We start from the raw sequence: 15,615 nt of genomic DNA, 5'->3' as shown, positions 1-15,615 counted from the left end.
TTTTATAAATTGATTTTGTAATCGATGTTTTTTTCAGGTTTCTAACATTTTTGTAGGCCTCCCCAGAACTTACAGGCCTTGATTATTGTGCCCACAGCATAGATAGAGAGAATGCCTTTGAACAACACCTGATGATTTGGCTTATTAAAAAAAAAAAAAGAAAGAAAGAAAAGGTAAACATCCCCGTGTGTGGATGCATTATTACACCTTCATTAATCATACCCAATGAATAAACTATCAGTTGCTTGCACTGTTTTCCTTCTAAGCGAAAGCTTCATACGCAGAGGTTCCCGCGCCTGGCTGTGCACAGGGACCGCCTGCAGGGCTTTTATATGTCCAGGCTTGGACCTCACTGCTAGACGTTCTGATTATCTTGGTTTGAGCGCTGCCCAGGCATGAGTAGTTTTAAAGGTCCTCAGGCGATTCTAACGCGCAGCCAGAGTTGGGGACTATTGATCCACGGGCACGTGTGACCACTTGTGCTGTGTCTTGTCTAGGTAGGACATTCCCTTGAGATCTGACTAGAACCCAGGAGAAGACTCGTCATTATCTTTGTAAAATATGTGCTGAGATGATTCTCCAAGTCAAGACATGCCAGGTTTTTCCTGCATTGGCTGTGGCAGAACTGTCCTACCGTTCACCTCTGCTTTAAAACGCGCAGGCGCACCCGCACACACGCGCACGCACGCACGTACGCACGCACCCACCCACCCTTCCCCAGCGCAGATGCTTGTCTTTTAATTGCTAGGGAGGAGGGAGAAAGAGCATTAAAAAGACAAGCATCATCGAGGGGATCAGGACGGGAGCTCATTCTTTATCCTTAATAGTTTCTGCATTCATTGTTTTCATTATTTAAATTCTTGCATTGAAGAAATATTCACTGCAGAAATATTAGGACAGATTAATCATTGAAAAAAAATGTATAAGCGTCTACTTTCGATTTAACGAAGAATAATGAGAATCAAGTCCAATCATCTTAATCAACAGCAGTGTTCAAGTGCAGATGTTACATTTTGAGTTGGGAAAGACAAATGGCTAGCAACAGATGCAGAGGTTTTGGAAGGTAAATACAGATATGTTTTTAAGAGAGTAAATATGTATGTGTAAATGCATGAGAACTTAACCTCTCTCTCTTTTTGTTTTTGAGACCTTAACCTCTTAAGAGCTTTTGCCTGTAGTGTTGATTACTTTATAGTTTATAACGTGAGCAGATTCCCTGTTGGAAAGGTCCCCGGATGGATGGGTCATAGAGGAGGTCAGCGTTGATGGGGGGAGAGAAAATGCAGGGCTGTGGGCTTCTGCCTGGGGAGGAAAGGCCTCTCTTAGGAGGTGGCAGTAGTAGCGATGGGCGTAGAATGGGAAGGGGACTCAAAGGTCAGTCTGGCATGTTCTTCATCATGTTGCCAGGCAAGTAACTTGACCAGAGATCACTAGATCTGGAAGGAACTGTAGAGATCATCTCTTGTACTTTTTTTCAAAAATTGTCTGGGGAAAGCAAAGATTTAAAAAAACAGTTGACAACAATGGCATTTCTCCCCGCCCCCACCCCACCACCATTTATTCTTCCCACCCAGGACGCGATTCACTTTGAGAACCTCCAACAATTACAAGAGAAAAAGACTGAATATGATTTTATTTTTGCTAATCAAGTCGAACAATTGGTCTTTGTGATTCTCAGTAAACACACAACACGTTAAGGACTCCAAATCCTATTTTGTTTGTCTTCTCTGGGTCTCTGCACTTGAAATAAGTAAGACCCAGATAAACAGACATCCACAGGAGAACAATGGAGAGGTCTCGCCGTTTGTTTAAATAATAGCGTATCAAGGGCCTTATCCTTTACTTGGGTACAAAGCACAAAAGGATAATTTAAAATTCCAATTTAACAAAAGAAAAGAAATCTACACCAGCACCACAGTTCATTTTCTGTGTCTGTGCTATCCTTCAATCTAGCAGAGCTAGAGCATTTGGACTGTTGGTTTTGCGGTGCTGCCGAGTCTGGGGTCCCTGGGGCGGCCAGAGGGGAAGGTCTCGAGTCCTGCGTCACAGCCCTGGGAGGGGCGGCAAGGGCACAGACGCAAGAGAGTAAAGCGAAGGTGGGAGCTTATGGTAGTTCTTATCCGACTGCCTTTATTTTCCTAAGGATTTGGAGAAGCCACGTTGAGGGCTGAAAACGGGGATGGAGATTTGAGGTTTGCCGTGATAAGAAAAGGCACGAAAGAATCATCCAGGAGGGTGAAACAGTGCATGGACTCAGGACCAGAGGGGCTCGAGGGTCATGGTCATGACTTTCCAGTGCCCAGGCTGGCGTGGCTACATTTTTCTTCAGTGCCTTTAAGCTCTCAGGGTGCAGGTGCAGAGCAGGCAGAGGCTTGGTTTTATCTGAGACACGCATGGTTTAGCCAAGTGAGTATGACAGGTGAGAAGAGGCCACAGGGTTGGGCCAGAGGGGGCGATGATAAAATGAACCAAGATCTGAGCCTCTGGTCCCTGTCTCTCTCCCTCTCTTCCGTGCCACGGGCTCGCCTGGGGAGAGGGATGCCTCTGAGTGCAATTGCAGAGAGAAACCCGGCCGCTCCCTTTCTTGGGTTTTTATGGCTGGACCGATAATAATGTGGACACAAGACCCAAGGAATAGCTACGTGCAGACGGGAGGTCATAGCTGGCGCTCCCTGAACCAGCCAACTTTTTATACTTATTAGACAAAGACACAATACATTTCTGAAGAATTGAGAGGGCACTTAGGGTGCTCATTAGTGAGGAATCTAATGAAGTTTGGGCTTAGGTAGAAATTAGTAACAAGGTTTTTTATGTCAACTTTTTGAGCCTGGATTCCTTAACTCTAGTGACAAGGGCATCTCCCTCAGCCTCCAGGTGCAGGCAGGGCAGGTTTCACGTGACACATTTACTTTCCGCTTTCTGGGGGACAGACAGAGAGGTCAGAGTGTTCTCATATGGCCAGTTTTCTTAAAAAAAGATTTTATTTATTTTTAGAAAGAGGGGAAGGGAGAGAGAAAGAGAGGGAGAGAAACATCAATGTGTGGTTGCCTCTCGTATGCCCCCTACTGGGGACCTGGCCTGCAACGCAGGCAAGTGCCCCGACTAGGAATCGAACTGGTGACTTTTCGGTTTGCAGGCCAGCACTCAGCCCACTGAGCCTTACCAGTTAAAGTGCATTGCCTATTTTTTAAAGTATCTTTACTTGTAAATGATGTCATGGTGGGCTATCTTGGGGCAGCCTGGGCCGCGATGGTAATGACAAGGTCTAGGGTCTGGAGTGAGGCCATGGGAGTGACTGGTAAAATGGGATGGAGAAGAAACTCATCGGAGGCATGAAAGTCAAGGAACTGAGGGAACAGGATATGCGAAGGGCCAGAAATGTAGATGCTCTGGATGTTGCTGACTGCATTGACACGGTGTCACCTAACATGCTCGTCTTCTGGTTTTTGTATTTTCTGTAAATTGGTAGTGATAGAGACTTGTTCAGATTAAGGTTTGATTTTTTTTTTTGGAGGGGGGGAGATAACGCCATCGATGTTGCTTTTAAATTTTGAATCATGTGACTGTATTGACTATTGAAAAAAATAAACAAAATTTTAAAACAAAAAAGTAGATACTAAAATCACCAATAATGAAGACAGAACTGCCATTGGAGAGAAGGAGAGGCAGGAGCTAAATGTTTCAGAAATGAAGCATGTGAGGTGGGGAGTACGGCTGAAAGAGGAGGGGTGGTGGACAGTGTAATCTGATAACACGAGGTTAACAGGGGCAAGCGTTTTACAGTGGAAGGAAGGAGAATATTCTGGAAGAGAGGAAGGATACTACCCTATGTCCAGGTATGGTGGTTGGGAGACTGCACAGCCTTGACCCGAAGCATCTTCAGGGAAAATCTCATTCTCAGGGCAGAGCTAGGATTCTGGTAGAGATTGGGCGAGAGGCTACAGAGACAACAGCAGACGGGGGAGGGTCGGAGCTGCAGGTGGCGGGTGCAGGGAGTGACCCATAGTAACAATAAAATGGGATGTGATGCGCGCTGCTGTGATCGCTCAGAGGAAGGGTATGGGGAGGATTATGGACAGCAGGTGGTAGTCAATTTGAGTTTAAAGGATGGTGGAAAGAACTTCTCCAGGCAGACAAACGAGGGAGAAGGAGAAAAGAGAACATGGACAAAGGCATGTGACCTAGTGGTACGGCTGGATCTGGGGAACCGAAAAGAGAAGCGTGAGAACGGAGGAGGAGAGGGGAGGGGCTGGAGAGGCAAGGCAAGGGCCTCATCCTCCAGGACCTGGAATGCCATGTTTGCAGTTGGAACTTCTCTTGGAAGTGATTATGAACCATGAAAGGAGTATAGGCAGGACATAGGCTGGGTTTTAAGAAAAGTATTGAATTCGCTAAAACAACCATTCTGTGATTTTCATGTATGTGTCTATGGATGCGGATTATCTATCTCTTAATCTATACCTGTCATGCAAACTATGAAGCCGATTCCAGTTGTTCCTACTCAGATTTTTGGCATCTCAACTCAACGAAATAAGGTTTAAGGCAGAGACAGAGCACTAAGGGGCTGCAGAGCCCCTAGTGGGTAGGAGTCTTCACACAGACAGAGACCTGAACTGGATTCCCAGGGTGTCGCTCACCAGTTTATGGACTAGGACTAATTTCTCTGGCTCTCCTTGTCAGGCAGACGGGGATAATAGTTCCAACCAGAAAGGTTCCTGCGTGAATGAGATGAGATCATGCCGTAATGTACCCAGCAGAATGATGGTTGCGTAGCATGTGTTCAATAAAATTAGCTGTTATTTTTATGCTGTATGAACCTCAAGCCCACATATGCTTTCCTCCTTAGTTCCTCTCTGCATTGGCTGCACATTGGAACCACCTGGTCCCAGTTTTTTAAAACACAAATACATTGGTCCCACCCCCAGGTATTCTGATGGATTTGGACAGGGGTACAGCCTGGGTGCTTTTATAACCCCCAAGGTGATTCTAATGTGCAGTGAAGGTTGAGTGTTATTGGTTCTCCAAGTGCTAGACCCTGAAACAGGAATGTTAGCATCACCCAGGGATTAGTTAAAAATGCCAAATTTCCCCAATCGACTGAATCAGAAACGCGGGCGAATCAGCTATCTGTGTTTTAACAAGCTCCCCTGGCGATTCTAACGAACACTCAGGTTTCATAAGTACTAATCTAGGAGCAGCAATCCCGGTGGTCATCTCAGCTGTCCGGGTCTACCGTCCGCACCGCGGTGCCCCTCCGACCCTCCCCCACCCCTGCTGCACGAGCTCCAGCCTGCTCGCGCGGGTGAGGGCGCGCGCGCTCTTTCTGTCTCTCCCCGCCCCACCCCCCGCCCACCTTTTTCCCTTCATGGGAGAATGGTGAGATTTAGCGTTATTTCTTGTTCTTTTGGATTGCTTAATTTTGTAGATGTTCTTTTTCTTTGTTTACGTGCTCTTCCATTCTCCCAACAAAACGTACGTGCCAGACACTGGTTATAGGGAACTGAATAGGGACAGCTCCTAACCCTACGGGAATGCCCAGTTGCGATGCTGTGATTAATAATAAATATATATTTGTTCTTCGTCCCCATTTCCGGCACAGAGCTCTAGAAACCCTTGAAATTCCTGAGATGAAAGCGATACAGGCGTCTTTTGTGATGTTAATGATGAATTTTGAAAAGCACCTGAGGGGGCTGATTGCCAGGAGATGCCACCTGGGTAAGAGACTGGACCTTTCAGTCCCACCCCCGGCCTCCGGGGAGGGGAGAGGGGCTGGAGATTGAGTTCAGCCACCAATGGCCAATGATTTAATCAATCATGCCTAGCGCGGCCTCCAGAAAACCCCGAAAGGACAGGTTTCAGAGGGGCTTCCGGGTCGGTGAGCACGGAGAGACTCAGGTGGAGTTTCGTGGCCAGAGCGCACCCCTTCCGCCTGGCTGTTCCTGAGTTATATCCTTTCAGAGTGAGCCTGTGAGCCAGTGAGTAAAATGTTTGAGTTTTTTGAGTCCCTCTAAGTAAATTAATTGAGCTTAAGGGGCAGGTTGTTGTTACCTCTAACCTACATAAGCTGGACAGTCAGGAAACCTGGGCCAGCGAGTGGCATCTGAAGTGGGGACACGGGGCGGGGGGCGGAGGGGGGGCGTCTCGTGGGCCTGAGCCCTCACCCTGTGGATCGGATGCTACCTGTGGGTAAATAGGGACAAAAAAAGTGAGTTGAATTGTCAAATGCCCAGCAGGTATGGGGAAATTACTTCGTGTAACTTGGGGTGGAAGGAACGCAACCCCCACCCCAACACTGGAATTTGAGTCAAGAATTTTATGAGCATTAAAAAAAAAAAAAGTGGCTAACTGGGCTAGTCTTGGGTGGCCCAAGTGAAGGGTAACTTTTTTGGCCCCCATTTTGCCTGTTTCACATCCTCCTCTTTCTGCAATCTTGTTTTCTGTGCTGTGCTCCCGTGAAAACCTGTTTTCAGGTTTGGATCCTAGCTCAATCATTTGTAATTTAGTCTAAGTCATGTTTGCTGACCAGACTGGATGTGCCTGGGGAAAGGGACTGTGTCTCTATTTCTTCGTAGCCCCACACTTCTCCAAGTTCCGGCTCTGCAGTAACATGCCACTTGCATTTCTAAGTGGCACAGAGCTGAGAAGCCCTGGCGTGGGCACCAAGTGTAACCTTGGGCAAAGTCACGGCACTTTCTGGCACCTCAGTTTTCTTATCTATAAAATGGGTTGATGATTTACTTAATTTTTAAATTTTTTACTGTAGTTAAGAAGTATTTTATTTTTTTAGAGAGAGGGGAAGGGAGGGAGAGAAACATGGACTGGTTGTTCCTCGCATGCCCCCAGCCTGGGATCTGGCCTGCAAACCAGGCATGTGCTCTGGTGGGGAATCAAACTGGTGACCCTTTTTGGTTCACAGGCCATTGCTCAATCCACTGAGCCACACCAGCCAGGGCCATATATATGTATACACACACACACACACACACACACACACGTTTTATATATATATAAATATATATATATATTTTTTTTACACAAAGAAAAAAGTACAAGTGATTACAGGAAAATATGGGACCCCATATGCATTTGCGTGTCATCCTTGCACAGGGCCCACGCTAACCTTTGTATCATCCCAATTTTAGTACATGTGCTGTCAAAATGAGCACTGGGCTTGGTGTCATTTAATCTCACGCCATTGCAAAGTCTACGTAAGATAATGCAGGTACAGGGCTTAGGTGCGCGCCCTACCGGGGATATAGGAGCGCTCGGTGAATGGTACCCGTGAATGACTGTTATTAAACTCCATTTCATGCCATGGAGAGGCAGGTTTCAACCCCTGGGCTGCCGGGAAGCTCTCGGGCTGAGTCGGGTTTCCCCAAGGTACGGCTCCCACTCTGAGAGGGGAACTCAACCTCCTCCAGAGACGCCCCACGCGAGCTCTTCCGGCTTCCCGTGGACTCACCCACACCGCCTTGAGGACTTGCTAAATCTTCTCTTCAGCAAGTTTAATACCTTGCAAAAGCCTCAACCTATTTTAATTGAATTATTTTCTTCAGTGTCAGGCTTAAGGAGCACCCGACAGGCCTTCAGCTCTGACTGAATGCATTAAAAAAAATCAAACACTATAGACCGCGGCCTAATCCTTGAGGGAGGCAGAAACAGAATCCCCTCTGCAGCCCTTTCATTTTCTTACGTTAGTTAACAAACACACTTATAACCTCTGCTTTTTCATTCCCTCCCTGAATGCTCTTTAGTTGCCTTAGTAAGAAAGAATAAAACGCAGACTGTAATGCGATGCTGGGGAAGAATTTACCATCTTAATTTTCATGGCTGGAAGGCATTTTCCACTTTGCCTGGCCTAACCTGCATAATTTACCTGGTGTGGGGCACGGGTGATGGCTTGGCCAAGGTTGCAGAACTTAACCTCCAAGGAATGCAGCTTCAAAAAGACATGTTCTTAGTCCTGGACAAGGTTTGGGAGCCACAGCAAAACATGGCATGGGGCGTTCAAGCGAGTGGGCCAGGGTGGTGGTAAAGGGGGGCTCTCTGGCCTCTTGCCTCCCAGGGATTGAACCTCGGTCCACCTCACGCCGTCTGCCCCTGGGCAAGTTGCTTAACATTGCTGGGGCTTCTGTTCCCTCACCCCCAAGTCAGTACCTACTTAGAGTGCTGTAGAGGTAGACTACAGTTTACTAAAAAGCTCAGCACTGCCCCAGCACACAGCAAGTGCTCACTACATTTTAGCTGTTCCTGTTACTGAAGAATCTTTTGAAAGGCTCTTGATAGGATGGTAACAGGAAAGCCCTGCATCTGAGCGCTTTGTGGCAGTGGTTGTGTGTTCCCCCAAAGGACTGAATTTCTGGCCCTGTCAAAAGAAAGTCCCAGAGCTCCTTTACTTAAGGGCAGACTTGTCTTCTCATGAGAGTAGAAGGTCAGTTCTATCAGAGAGTGCTGGACACAGTGCTGTCTGAGCCTCTGAGAGTATCAACTACAAAGTGACTTTAAGTGCTCCAAAAATGTGGGAGCTCAGTGAAAGGGCGGTGCTAGTAACAATAATAAAACTAGTATTACCAAGTATATTAACATCCATTATCTCATTTGATTCTCAAAATTACATGCGATTATATATTCTATGGATATTCTGTAGTGGGCCATCAATAGCTCTACTGGATGAACAAATGAATAGTTGGATGGGCATTGATTGTCATTCCACTTGAATGAGGAAATAGGGACTCAATTAGGCCTTGCTATGTAACTAACCACCCCAAAGCTGAAAGTAACGTGGCTCATTCTTCATGGTTTTCTAGGTTAGCCACGTGCCTCTGTTGATTTTGCCTGGACTCAAAATGCTGGATGTTGGCGAGTCCATTGGATTGGAAGGTAGGAGAAGGCCTCACTTGTCTATTTGGTAGTTGATGCTAAATGTGGGCTGTGCCTTGTTTTTCCCCACGTGGCTTCTCCAGTGGCTAGGTTAGCTTCCTTACATGGTGGTCTCAGGAAAGCATTTCAAGATGGTGGAGACAGAAGCCGTAAGGGCTTTGGGTCTTACCCAGTGTTGTGTCCACTACATTGTATTAGTCAAAGCAGGTCACAAGACCAGCTAAGATTCAAAGGTTGGAGACAGAAGTTGTAAAAAATTTGTAGCTACATTTGATTTATTAGGAGATCAACAAATATAATCCCTTTTATATATATACTAGCTAGTATATATATAAAATATATACTATTTATATATATATAGCTATATATATATATTTATATATATATAGCTAGTATATAGTATACTACATACTAGCACTTGGCCAAAGTCAAGTGTTGGCCAAGACTTGAACTTCGGTCCTGTGATTCCAGGGATTGTGACCTTTCTTCTGTAACAAGACCATTTTTACTGCAAGAGTAAACTTAGTTCAGGATGAGGCAAAGATTTTTCCGCCCTTTGACATCTTGGGACATTGGGCACCTGGTGTGTCTGTTAATAATGTCAAAATGCTGAGACACTGTGATTTGGATGTAGCATTGTTCTTTATTTATATATAAAAATATTCATTTTTGTTGTTGTTGTAACTCAGTGTACTCGCTTTAAAATGTGAACCTAACAATAGTTTTCCCTTCCAGGAGAACCAATGAGCCCATGTGTGGCTTAATTTAGGTTTCATCTTCTCTACTGCTCACGGAAATCCAGGCCTAGGAATATAAGCCTTTTACAAAAATGGGAGTGTTGAGTGGTGGTTATGTGGTTCCCAAGCTTTTGGCTGAGGCTTGAGAAAATGAAACAAGAAAGACTGAAAGCAAAAAAAGAGGTTAAAATTTCAAGTTAACAGGGGCTCCTTTAAAAAGACCACAGAAAGACCAGAATAGTCTATTGAATATAAAGCCTGTAGGAGAATGTGCCCAAATAGCATCCCAAACTGCAGCGATCTTTTCTGGGTAACCGGAGAAGAAAGCGATTCGGAGAATGAGTTTCTGGTTTTCAGTGCTTGTGGCGGCAACCTTTAGAACTTGACTGTGGTCTGAAAATGCACTGAATGGCACCAAAAATCGATTGTTAGGGGAGAGAGGGGAAAAGAACCAATATTCCTACTCCCATTGTGGCCTGAGAAGTAGGAAGGGAATCGCTTCTTGGCCATGGGTCTCTCTGCACTGCAGAGGTGGCCCATAGAAAGTGTGAAGAGGAAGGCCGTCTGCAGGAGGAAGGGCCCAGGTCACCCAGGACACAGGACAGCTTTGGGGACAAGGAGGTGTGAATGGCCAAAGAGGATTTTTCGGAAGTTCAGTACTGTTCTGTAATTGTGCTGTAATTAAGTCCTCTTTTGTGCATCTTCAGGACATGTTTTCTAAAGACTTGGTTCCTCTTGGAGGCTTTTGGAGGATGGCTTGTGTTTGAGTGTGACCTCACTCAGAGCAGCCACAAAGCAGGAGTTGGAAGACCTAGTTTTATTCGGGTTATGCTTGTTTTCTCTCAGTCTTACATTTTTCCAGGAGATTTTGACCTTTTCAACCATGAATCTTTTTCAGCTGGCAGTGGTTTTACCAATCTTACAGATTTTAATTTTATTTCCTGATTAAGTTAATTTTGTTGTTAGGGTGTTTCACTAGTGGTGAGTTTATAAGGCTCGTGCTAAGTGTTCCATTGGCCTGTGGAGCTTAAGATGTCGCTGACCCAAGAACAAGCTTTTTCCGGTCCCAGCCCAGGCTGCTCTGAGCTGTGTGTCTGCAGGCTGCCTGCTTTCCCTGGCACAGTTTGGCAAATAATGTGGAAACCATGATGGTGCCCCAGAGCCCCCCTGACATTGGAGCCAGCAGGCATTAAAGTCATGGCCACTTGTATTGCTTGGAGTATCTGGACAAGTTTGTTACTCATTATTATAGTGCCTTGTCATTGCGTTCATTTCCTACTTTCTACCCTTTCATGTTCAATTCGTGGCCTAGAGGGAGGCCATCTGATTATAGGGCTATTTGGATTAGCATGAGAAAAATAGGAGATTTCCCTATAGTAGAAGTCAAAGGCAAAAAGACAATAATGAGAATATATAAATCTATATATACGAGTGTATATGCATACACACATACATAGGTTCATTGACTCTATACACGACTTCAGGCATAGGAGTACCTACATTTTGTAGAGGCTAAGAGACATGAAACAAGGTTACGTAGCTAGTAAGAGGCAAAGCTAAAATTTGAACCCACATCTGTTGGCATAAATTCTTAACTCCTATGCTCCAGTGTCTCTCCTAAATGGCAGGGGATCTGGGTTCTAATCCAAGCTGGTCACTCTTGTACAAGTCAGTCCCCTGCCCTGACCTCAGTTTTTCATGTGTAAAGTGAAATGTGGACCTGATCTCTACAGTCCATTTCAGCTGCTTGAGCCTGTGATTTGCAGACACTTCCTGTGTGCTAGTATGTTGACCTTGGGATGGGAGGGAAGGTATTCCTGCCTCCTAGTGGGCAATGGGGCAGGTCAGACTCTAACAAGAGAGACAAGTACAGGAGTGAAGAAGATTATAATGTACTTGGTGCATAAGAGGCAGAGGTGATGCTCAAAATAGTTAATAATTTGTTTGATAATATAAAATAAAAACATAAAATATAAATAAAATACTGTGAAATATGAAATAAAACACAAAATAATATGAAACTCCTCTTAGTTTATATACTACATATTTTTAAAAACTCTTTGGCAAATAAGTTGTAGCGTATGTTATAAGTCAAATTACTCTTAATTTCCAAATCACTTCTTGGATTCTAGATTTGTTTTTAGCTCTTGAGATATAATTGACATAAAACATTGTGTAAATTTAAGATGTACAAGGTGTTGACTTGCTATGCTTCTATATTATGAAGGGATTCTCATGATAACATTACCCAACATCTTCATCAAATCACATAATTACCATTTCTTTTTTTGTGGTGAGAATATTCAAGATTTACTCTCAGCAACTTTCAAGTATATATAGGATAGTATAACTAACTATGATCACTATGCTGTACATCAGATCCCTAGAACTTACTCATCTCATAACTGAAAGTTTTTACTCATGGGTCTTATGTGTTCCTACAAATTTTAGAATTTAAAAAACATTTTTGTGAAAAATGATAGGGATTGCATTGGACTGTAGATTGCTTTGGGGAGTGTGACATTTTAACATTAGTTCATTTTTCCAGTCCACGAGCGTGGAATATTTATTTTTTATATTCACTTTCTTTCATCAGTGTCTCATAGTTTCCAGTGTGCCGATCTCTCACCTCCTTGATTGAATTTATTCCCAAGTATTTGATTTTTCTGATGATATTACAACTGAAGTGTTCTTAATTTCTCTTTCTGAAGATTTATTAGTGTATAGAAATTAACTGAATTTAATATATTAGTTTGTATATTACAACTTTACTGAATTTGTTTATTCTAACAGATTTTGGGGGGCAGTCTTTAAGGTTTTTTTCTGTGTAATACTATGTCCCCTGCATATAGAAACACATTTACTCCTTCCTCTCTGATCTGTATGCCTTTTGTTTCTCTTGCTTGGATAATTGCTCTGTCTAGGACTTCTAGGGGTGTGTTGGAAAAGAGTGCTGAAAGGATGCATCCTTGTCTTGTTCTTATTAGAGGAAAAGCTTTCAGCTTTTCACCTCTGAGTATGATGTTAGCTGTGGGCTTGTCATATGTGGCCTTTATTATGCTGAGGCATGTTCCCTCCATACCCAGTTTGTTGAGCGTTTTTATCATGAACATATGTTGAATTTTGTCAAATGCTTTTTCTGAGTCTATGGAGGATGATCATGTGATGTTTCATCCCTAATTTTGTTAATGCGGTGTATCACATTGATTTTGCATTTGTTAAAGTCTCCTTGCATCTCTGGAATAAATCATATTATTGAATTTGGTTTGCTAATATTTTGTTGAGTATTCTTACATTTGTGTTCAACCAGGATTAAGCCTGTAATTTTGTTTCCTTGCAGTGTTCTTGCCTGGTTTTGGTGTCAGGTAATGGCTGGCTTTGGGAAATTCGTTTGGGAGTGTTCTTTCCTCCTCTATGTTCTAAATTTTGTTGATGTGCTTTCAAAGCAGTTGCCATTGGCTGAATGATGCCCTTCTGAACCATGATTTGACATGAGGCACTACCTCAGCCTTTCAATGACTTCCCCAGTAAGTGGGTAGTAAGTAGGACCCCAGAACCTTGTATTTTTTTATAGCAGGAAGGCGATCGAGAGTGCTGCCCATGAAGTGGGATGGGTGAGTGGCTGCCCTAACACCTGAAACAAACTCTAGTTCCGTGAACAAGGAAATACATGCTTGCTATTACAAGCTGGGCTTTGGAATGTTTTCTTATGCAGCAGTATTGCAGTAATAGCTGTCTGATACACAGGGCCACCTCGGTGCTTGCCAGTATAAGTTAGCACTGAGACTAGATGATGAAATATTTCTCGTTACAGTTATTTTGACTGCCTGAGAAAGTGTCAGGGAGGAAGCAGGAGCAGAAGAGGCATGGTTCAGGAGCAGAGATGTTTAAAGGTTACAAAGGGACAGTGATGGAGATCAGCTTATTTGGAAGAACAAATAAAGCTCCAGCACCCAGAGAGAGAGGCCTCCAGGCTTTTCAATACATACTTCCTTCTTTCTTTATAACTGGGGCTTACAAACCCTTTCGTGTAAACATTTGTGTCACTGATGGGCTGTCCACTGCTCCAGACCCGGAGAAAAACTTGGGAAAACACATCGATTCATTCAATGTACCCATTGTTTTTCTTTGACTGAGCTACTCCTTTTTTATAGAATATAGCCTAACGAAATAATTGAGCACATGAGACAGGTGGGATGAGAATGTTAAAAAAAAAAAAAAAAGCTCTTTTTCCTTATTTTATAATTTGGAAAAACTAGATATCCAAAATGAAGAATATTGGCTAGCTTGGCTGTCCAACAGTAGACAATTACTTTTAAAAAAATCAATACATACAATCAGTGAGGTGTTGTATAGCTTTGAAAATGAAATTGTAAAAGCATTTATTGGCAAGCAAAGATGTTTTTATAATGTATAAATGTGAATATAGGTACAGTCTTCATTGTGTGCTTATGGGATTTTGCTTACAAAATACTGGATGGATGCGTGTGCGGACACACATTATTGGAGACAACTTTATTCATTAGGCTCTTTTTGGGAGCACACTTTGTGTCTTTAAAAGAAACATTTTGGTTATGACTGGGATATGAACCCTGAGTAATAAAAAAATCCTAAGAACCCCAAAGGGCTGCTAACTTGCCCCGGATAGTGGAGGAGTGTTTTGGAGGGAGACAGGTTCCAACAAGTCCGGATGTTATATATGGGAAGAGAGGAGAAACTCTCCACTTTTCCGTGGCCCCCCCTCCCACCCTCTGCCTCCCTGACTTTCCCCCTCCCCTGCCCCCAGCACGGCCCAGGAGGGACGTGAGGGAACAGAGATTCATCCTGGCTGGACCTAACCAAAGCCTCTGGAGAGAGAATGCAGGAAAGGCAGTGCGCAGGCTTTGAGGCCTGGCAGCACGGAGGAGGGGGAGCAGGGGGAGTGTGCGGCTGCCACACCCCCGTGGAACTCTCATCACGTGGAAGTTTTGATACCTGTTCTCGTATGCTTTGATCCTAGCGCAGTAGTGAAATACAAGCCCCTTTCCAAAGGTGACCACCGGCCGAGTCAAGTGGCAGCTGGTGAAGAACTGCGGTAGGGCTATGCACAAGATAATCAGTTTGGCTGGGCAAGAAAGTCAGATTTCAGTCCCATTCATCAAAGGAAACGACCTGTCTGGAGAAGCAATAGGTACAACAACCTCGATGCTTGTCCCTCTATTTGTTGCTGAGCCATCAGCACAGAGCATTTGCATGCAGGTGATTGTGAGAGAGGCATAGAGAGAGGCAGGTGATCGGAATGAAAAAGTGCGAAAATATTAATCAAATGGAGATGATCAGGCAAAAAGTCAGTCTGTGGAACGTGTGTAGAAAGACACAACTCTGGATTCTTTAATGAGAAGGTGGGATTTACAGAAAATATTCTTAGAGAAATCTAGAAGCTTCCACGTATGAGTCAGACAGTGAATAAGTACCATGGCTGTGGGGACATCCAAGAGATGGGGCAAGGGCGGGAAGGCAGAAGGCAGGTGACAAAGAGCTCAAGGGGGACTGAAGCTGGGAGGTTTATAAGCACCCCACACGGAGCACCTCAGAAGCGTAATTATGGATCCTGATGACACTTAAATATACAATGGACTGAGCTGGCGCAAATGTGTTTAAATATGCATTACTTTCCTGAAAGAACTATTTAACAGTGATTATTTATACTGGGCTTAATCAATTAGTGTTTGAAATTGGCCTGCAAATGTGAAAAACCGTAGCTACATAACCTCAGGTCTTTGAGACACTCTAGAAGTCTCCCCTCACATGCACCTAATGAAATGGGGCTCAGAGAGCCTGACGTCTGGCCTGAGGTCACACAGCTGCTGGAAGACAAAATGAGGACTGGAACCCCAACATCGTGGTTCCCAGTCATGCGGGTTTCTGTGCTCTTCACAGTTAATTGTGCCTTGTACCTTGACAGAAGCCAGGTCTATATCTGAGTGAAACAGTCTTTTCTAGATTCATCAGAATCACT

General features: G+C 44.1%; 1 non-coding gene across 1 annotated transcript; it reads right to left on the bottom strand.

The window, feature by feature from the left end:
* Positions 1-7,062: 7,062 nt before the first annotated feature.
* Positions 7,063-7,166, bottom strand: LOC129066795 (U6 spliceosomal RNA). The gene has a single exon (XR_008528730.1). It is a non-coding gene; the product is annotated as a U6 spliceosomal RNA (small nuclear RNA).
* Between the last annotated feature and the right edge of the window lie 8,449 nt (positions 7,167-15,615).

The sequence above is a fragment of the Pteronotus mesoamericanus genome, unplaced genomic scaffold (assembly GCF_021234165.1).
Source record: "Pteronotus mesoamericanus isolate MK-2021 breed Mesoamerican mustached bat unplaced genomic scaffold, CSHL_Meso_final contig_2, whole genome shotgun sequence".
In the NCBI taxonomy this organism is placed as follows: Eukaryota; Metazoa; Chordata; class Mammalia; order Chiroptera; family Mormoopidae; genus Pteronotus; species Pteronotus mesoamericanus.
The sequence above is the reverse complement of the archived record's forward strand: the minus strand, read 5'-3'. Positions and strand labels throughout refer to the sequence as shown.